The sequence below is a fragment of the Eschrichtius robustus genome, chromosome 4 (genome assembly GCF_028021215.1).
Source record: "Eschrichtius robustus isolate mEscRob2 chromosome 4, mEscRob2.pri, whole genome shotgun sequence".
NCBI classification, from domain to species: Eukaryota; Metazoa; Chordata; class Mammalia; order Artiodactyla; family Eschrichtiidae; genus Eschrichtius; species Eschrichtius robustus.
The window spans coordinates 149,553,651-149,560,839 of record NC_090827.1 but is presented as its reverse complement, the minus strand read 5'-3'; positions in this window follow the sequence as shown (position 1 = coordinate 149,560,839).

The following is a 7,189-nucleotide window of genomic DNA, read 5'->3' as shown; positions in this document are numbered from 1 at the left end:
CAGACGGCAGGAAGTTGCTCACCAGCTGACCTTGAGACGGGCGATGGTCCTGGGCTGTCGGGCGGGCCCGATGGCATCAGAGGGTCCCTCAGTGTGGACGAGGGAGGGTCATCAGCAGAGGACGTGACTGCGGAAATGGGGCGGGGGGGATGTGACAGGGCTGGCTCTGCAGATGAGGAGGGACCACAAGCCAAGGAGTGCCGGCGCCTCTAGAAGCTAGAAAAGGTGAGGAGTGGATTCGCCCTGGAGCCTCGAGATGGGGTGTGGCCCTGACCACACCTGACTTTAGCCCGTGAGACCGATAATGATTTGGGTTGTATAAGCCGCCATGTCTGTGCTCATTTGTTACAGCAGCAAAAGGAAGCTAACGTACCATCTCCATCTCTACCTGGGTGGTCCAAAGGACAGCTCCAGCCCATATCCCGCTCCTGAGTCCAGACACATGAACCTAACTGCCCCCAATGTCTCCATGGGGATGTCACCCCAAACTCAGCACATCCAGGAATGAATTCACCACCCACCCACCGTGCCACCCCTTTCGCATCCCCACCGAGTGACGGACACTGGGTCAAACACCATGACCGGAAGCCACCCGAGGTGGGCTTTGACACGGGGGGGCACATGTCAAGCGCCTCTGCTCCGGTTCACCTGTGAGACCCTCCTCGCGGGGCCCAACCGCCCGGGCTGCGGTTTCCACACTGAAACGGGCTCCTGCTCACGAGAGCAGCGCGGCAGGCAGGGAAGGCCCGGCTCTGCCTCTTTCAATGGAAATTGCCCTCATCAGGGCCACCCCTGGGGGATTGCTTCCCGCCCAGCCCAGAGCACAGGGAGGTACAAAAGGGCCCTTGCTGCCAGCTGGGCCTGCCGGAGGGCACTGCTCACACACAGCTCCCGAGAGACCCAGCGTGACTCCAGCGAGACTACTTTCTTGCCTAACTCCTTGCCCTGCCTGGTCCTGATGTTCCGGGATCCCTGTCTCAGGCTCCGCTTCCAGGGGACCTGGCCCCCTGCTTCACACAGGCTGGGTGCAGAGGTAACCGACGCCCGCCTGGTGTTTCCCGAGTGTCACTTGTGCAGGGTTGTCCAGTGGTCAGCGGCTACGGCCCTCAGCTGTCCTGCCCGTTGGGAAATGCCGGTGGGCATCCATCGAGGGGCACAGGCGCCCCTCCCTCCCTCCCTGCCTCTTCAGGCTCCCCTTTCACGGGAGGCACCGGTGCTCAGGACTGTGGAGCAATCCCAACCCCAAAGGCTAGAGTTACATTTACGATCGCTTGTGCTTCTTTGGTTATTCTAGGAGAGGTACAATCACAAAATCTCAGGCTTACCTGTATTCTGCTTTCCAGTTTCCATGGAAACCCCAAACGTTACCCGGCACGTGCTCAGGAGAGGAGTGCCTGACTGGGCCCCCTCCGAGCGGCCAGCTGCCAGCCCCTCAGGGCTTCACGGGATGGGGTGTGAGGCTGGCCAGCCAGCGCCTGATCTGGGAAGGGGAAGGGCCCAGAGGAGACAGGCAGCCCAAGGTCTCAGAAGCAGCTACTGGCTTGGAGAAGGGCTCTTCCCCCACTTTATAGGTGAGCAAGCTGAGGCTCGGGGAGGGGAAGGGACTTGCCCCAAACCCCACAGACCAATCTCGGGACCCTGGCAAACATGATTGTGTTGTGGGCACATCATCTGAGGCTCACAGCCAGCACTTTACGTTACAGCCACTGTCCGGGTCACCAAAACCACATGGCCACAGTCGGGGCTGGCGGACCCCAAGGCCCTGAGGGGCTGAGACAGGCTTCCCTTCCACCCAGCCCCCCTGGGGCCTCCGAGTGTCCGCCTGCACAAACAGGTGACAGGGAGCGGCCTTTGGGTGCATCAGGCCTCCCTCTGGCTGGGGAGTAGCTGGGGCGGGGGTTCTGGGGCTCCTGCCGCCTTCACCAGCCCAGCAGTAGCCTACGGCCACAAGCAGGGCCGGCAGCCCTCACCCGCCCTTGCAGCCCCTAGCCACTGGCTACTAACAGCCTAAGTGCCTGGAATGTCACCTTCCTGCCTCTCCCAGCCCAATCCAGCTCTGTGGGGAGTTCAGTGCTGGTGGCGGAGAGTGGTTACAGGGGTTTGCTGGCCCCAGGCCGGGCAGGGGAAGCTGGCATGGTCACAGGCCGTGGGCTGACCCCTTGACCGGGCACAAGGGGCGCTTCGAGGGCAGCTCCATCAGCCGATCTAAGGAGAAGCCAGCCGGTACCGAGGACCCCAGCTCCCCGGCTGCAGCCAGGCCTTCAGTGAGCTGGGACAGGGGGATGGGCTGCCCTGCTAACCAAGCCACATTTTTCATTTGGAGCCACAGGGAGCTTGAGTTGGGATTTTCACTTGTGTCAGGAAACGGCTCCCAGCACTCCCAGCTGGGCCTCTGCTGGAGCCTCAGACGGGTGGGTGCTGAGGAGGGGTGGCGCCAAGGGGAAGAGCAGTGCAGCACTTGGCCTGCTTCCCCGGGCAGAGCCCTCGCTCCCCCGCTTGCAGGGACCCCCGGCCAAGGGAGGGAACTCCCCGAGCCAGGCAGGGGCCGCAGAGCCCGAGGTTAAATCAGGCTAAAGGGGCGCTGAGCGTTGTGGGTCCCTGGCCGAGGCCCAGCTGAGGGCTCTGCTTTGGTTTTAGTGGCATCAAGTTCTCATGGTTAAAAAGGCAGTTTAAGAAATGGGGAATTCCACCAAAGTCGTTTTCTGCGGCGCTGAGGGTTTAGGAGAAATTCCTTTTGCTTCACCCCCTGCTGTTGAAAAGTCGGGAGCGCTGTGACACCCTCCTTTGGCTCCTGGACGTCCCTCTGAGCGCTGTCTCCTCGTAAAGTACCCCCTAGAGCAGGGAGCCCTCTCTCCTTTCATGTCCCGCATGCACTCCAGCCAGACAGCCCTGGGTTCCAGCTCTGGTGCTGCCATTGACTGTGTGGCCTTAAGCAAGTGTCTCAACCTCTCTGTTGTCTCTGACTTCTCATCAGTACAAAGAGAGGGACGATGAGGACACCCTTCTCTGGGGGTTGAGGATGAGCAGACTTCCTGCACCTCCGCTGCACCAGCTCCGTCTCACCCCGTGACCCCAGCCCGCCCACCCCGCTGCCTCTCCAGGGCCACAGAGGAGGCCATGGGGGTCTCTAGCCACCCCAAGTCTCACAAGCCGAGGCTGCAGCACTGCCAGCTAATCCCCCACCCGGGACATCCACCCACGATCTACATCTTACTGGGCAGGAGAGGAGTTCCCTGCTCCTCGCCAGTCGGCACGTGGCCCTGCTGGCCTTTCTGCTCGGGACCCTCCACCTGAGCCCACACCCCGCACCTCTCGGGTTCAGATTCCCATACAATTGAGTCTGTTGCTTCTGGCTGATTCCCTGGGGTCTGATCCTCTGGCCTGGTCCCATCAGCTGTGGGTGGGCAGGTGTGATATTGTGATTTATAGTAAGCAATATATCACATGTACCTTCACCAGGCGTGGAGAGACTGAGCCTCAGGTGGAGGGAGAGACTGGGTCTGCACTGGGTGGGCCACGCGAGCCTCTCTCACAGCCGGCGTTCACGTTCCCATTTTACAGATGGGAAATGGAGGCTCCCTAACCTGCCCGAGGTCACACAGCTAAGAGGCGGAGCCCACATTCAAACCCAGGTCTGTTTGGGCTGGTTTTGTTGTTTTCTGAGCACGGGCTTGGCTGTCTCTTCCTGCCCCGCACCCATCCCCACTGCCTCTCTACCGGAATGGTGCATCCAGCCCACGACGCCCGGTGTGGGGTAAAAAAGCAGAAAAGCCCCAGTGGGCAAACGCCTGGCAGCCCTCACGTGGATAAACCACCTGAATGGGGGGGGATGCAGGGGCTACTACAAAGGCCTGCCTCGGCCTCTACAGACTAAGAATCACTGGACTGCTAATCACCCAAGGCGGAAATTTACTGGCTGGGAAGGCCACGTGGATTAATGTGCTTTTAATTAACCTCCCAGCCGATCCTTAGCCATCGGGCCTTTCTGGAGCCCGACCCACTGCACCAACTGACACCATACCAACCACCCAGCCGAGCTCCTGCCTGGGGGCCGGCCGGTGACCCCGAAAACCCATCCACTCCTCCCCACTTAGTCGCATCCTTGAAGCCTGACAGACAAGGAAACAGCCACTGCCACTGCGGCTCAGGGTGGGGGGGCGGACAAGGAGATCAGTGGTTTCTGCCTGCAAAACAGCGAGATGTGGATGCTGCCTGATCTTAATTCTGCAAGAAGTTAGAGGGCAGCGATTTCCACACTGGGATCATTCGAGTCCGTACCGCTTTTGTGAAGTTGGCCCCATCCACAAACCAACTAAATCATCATCTACTTAACATTTTGTATCATACTGACTTGCTTTTTACTAAAACGGATTCATTTTGAAAATACACTTCACCACTGACCATGGGAGACCGGCACCACCTGCCCTAAATGGAGGGTGAGAAGTAAACACACACCCAGATTAAACCTCTGCTTGGCCCCTCGGCTCAAGGGCCCTACCAGGAAAGAGCCACCTGGGACGTGGGGTCCCAGGTTTGAATCTTGACTCTGGCAGTTGCTGTGTGATTTTGGGCAAGTCACCCAACCTCTCTGAGCCTCAATTTGCTTTCTGGGGGAGCAGGTCACTGACACCCTATGGGTAGTGAGGTTTAACTATGATAACAGATATAAACCGTCAAGTGCAACAGGACTCGGGGGACGGCTGTGGCTGTCCTGTCCGCCTCCTGTCTGGACGAGAGCAATCTCTTTGCAGGCAGCCCATCCTCGCCGGGTCCAGGACCTCCCAAAAGTCCTGTCTCCCACACTGGACCGAGGGCTCCGTCTGGGATGAGTCGGGTGGCTCCAAGCAGCTACGGTAACCGTTTCCTGAGTGAAGGCCCACCGTTCACCCACTTTTAATGCACTTTCCTATGAGCTGCCTCTTCCCCTAACCACAGAGACCCCAAGAAAAACGACCCCAGGAAGGGGCCAGCCGGAAACGGGCAGGGAGGAGGTTAAAGGGCGCTCTCACCTCTCCGTGCCGAAGCTCTCCCTGCAGCAGCCCTGGGCCTCCATGGTGACCCTTGGCAGGCAGTCACCCCAGAAGCAGAGCCCAGAGAGACGAAGCACAGCCTCAGCTCGCGATCCCCTTTGAGGTGACAGGGGTCTTTAATGGGGAGACGGGGGTGGAGGTCACCTCTGGGTGGGACAGGAAGGTGGCTGCCTAGGGGAGCAGACCCCCCCGCCGGCCAGGGACACAGAACAGGGTGGAGGACGGAGAGAGGCTGGACGGCACCTGGAAGATGTGCCACGTGACCTGAGGTCACTCCCCTGCCCGCAGGACCCCCCAGGAGCCTCCCCTCTGGGTCTCGCTCCACCACCAGCACTGACTCAGCCCACGGCCTCTAAACGCCACCAGCCACCAGGCTCACAGCCACCCAGCCCTCGGGACGCTCAGAGGTCACCTCCTGCCCTGCTAACCCCGACCAGCCCCGGCTGGCGGCAGGCCAGTCACTATGGTAACCACTGTTCCCCTTGGTGCACCTCCTCCGAGGCAGACGGGGTGAGCCAGGCTCTGGGGACGGGCGAGGGCTGCAGGGCCACGCACCTATGAGTCCACAGGGCTCCCTGGGTCCTTGGAGGAAATGGGACTTCGGGCTGGGCCGCCTGGACACAGACCGCTGTGGGCCCTGACGCCGCCTGGCCCGCGGCTAGACCGCGTGGGCCTGGTTCAGTCCACCTCACAGCCACCTGTGCAGCGCCCATGAGAGCCCACGTCCCACAAGACGCTCCGGCTCAGAGCCGTCACCCGGCGTGTCCTCGGGGCAGGCCGCAGCCAGGCCACTGTGCTCAGCGATCACCTGGCCTGTGCACCCACAGATGGGCGGCACGTTGCTGCGATGCTATAGCGTGTGTGACGCCCAATGTCACGGTGACCTTTGGGCAGAGGGCACGGTGGTCCTGGGGGCTGGTAAGAAATGGCTCCCGGAACCCAGAGGCTGGATCTGGGTGACACGGCCCATCGCAGCCATTTCGGCAACGCTGGGTGGCACACGGGGGAACTACAGGCATGGCACCCCGCTCAGCGCAGCTCTCAGCCTGGCAGCCCCCCATCGGGACAGGCAGAGACCACGCCGCCAGCTGGGGCAGGTGTCCCCGGGGCAACAGGGAGGGCTGAGGTCATCTTCCTGACCCCAAACTGGACGCTGGGCTGAGAACGTACCCTTGGGGCTTTTCAGGACAAGATGTCCATCCCGGGACCTGGGGGTAGGGGTGTAGCTCATTTTCCTGAGGGCCACTCCGCCTGCCCCAGGACAGGCAGCTCTGGATGGGGTTTTGAGTCCAGATCCCGCAGACCCAGGCTACGGTGGCCGCAGTGCACACCCTCGTGCTGGAAAATGAGAGCAGGTGCTCGCGGGCTCGGGCAGACGGGCTGCCTGGGGGGCACACCCTGCATGTGGGGCAGGCCTGAGGCAGCCCCAGGGCTCACCCCATAGGGATGCTTCCCTTCCAAGAGGAGAAGGGGGGAGGATCCCAACGCAGGGAGGCCAGGGGGCTCGTCCGGAAGGGCATCAGCCCGGATGTGCCGGGCAGCCGGCAACAGCAGCCTCAGCTCAGCGGCTTCAAGGATGGAGGCGCCTCGGCTCTGGGAATAACAGCTCAGAGACTCTGGGAACCTGGGCTCTTCCCAGCTTTCACTCTGCCCCCCTTGACTTCCTACACCAGGAGGGGTCTCCACAGCCAGGAAACCGCCCCCGGGAGCCCCCGTGGTCCCCTCCCACCTCACTGGTCAGAATGGCTCCATCTGGGACTTCCCTGGCGGTGCAGTGGTTAAGACTCCGAGCTTCCACTGCAGGGGGTGCAGACTCCATCCCTGATCTAAGAGCCCGCATGCTGCGCAGTGCGGCAAAAAAAAAAAAAAAGAATGGCTCCATCTGCACAGGCCAAGCCAACCACGGCCAGAGTGGCGTCACTGCGGCCACTCAGGCCCTCCAGGATGTCCTCGCGGGGCCTCACGCAAGGGAGAGGCTGGACGGGTGGTAGGCAGGCACAGCCCATGTCCCCACCCGGCCAACTCTGCCCGTTCCTGGAGGCTGGCCAGGCGCCTGCTGGCCTGTCCGTGACCTCAACCTGGCACCGGGGGCTCCCAGCTGACCAGGGCTTCCCGAGAGCAGGGCCCTGTGCCCCGCGGCAGCCCCAGTCATGCTGCAC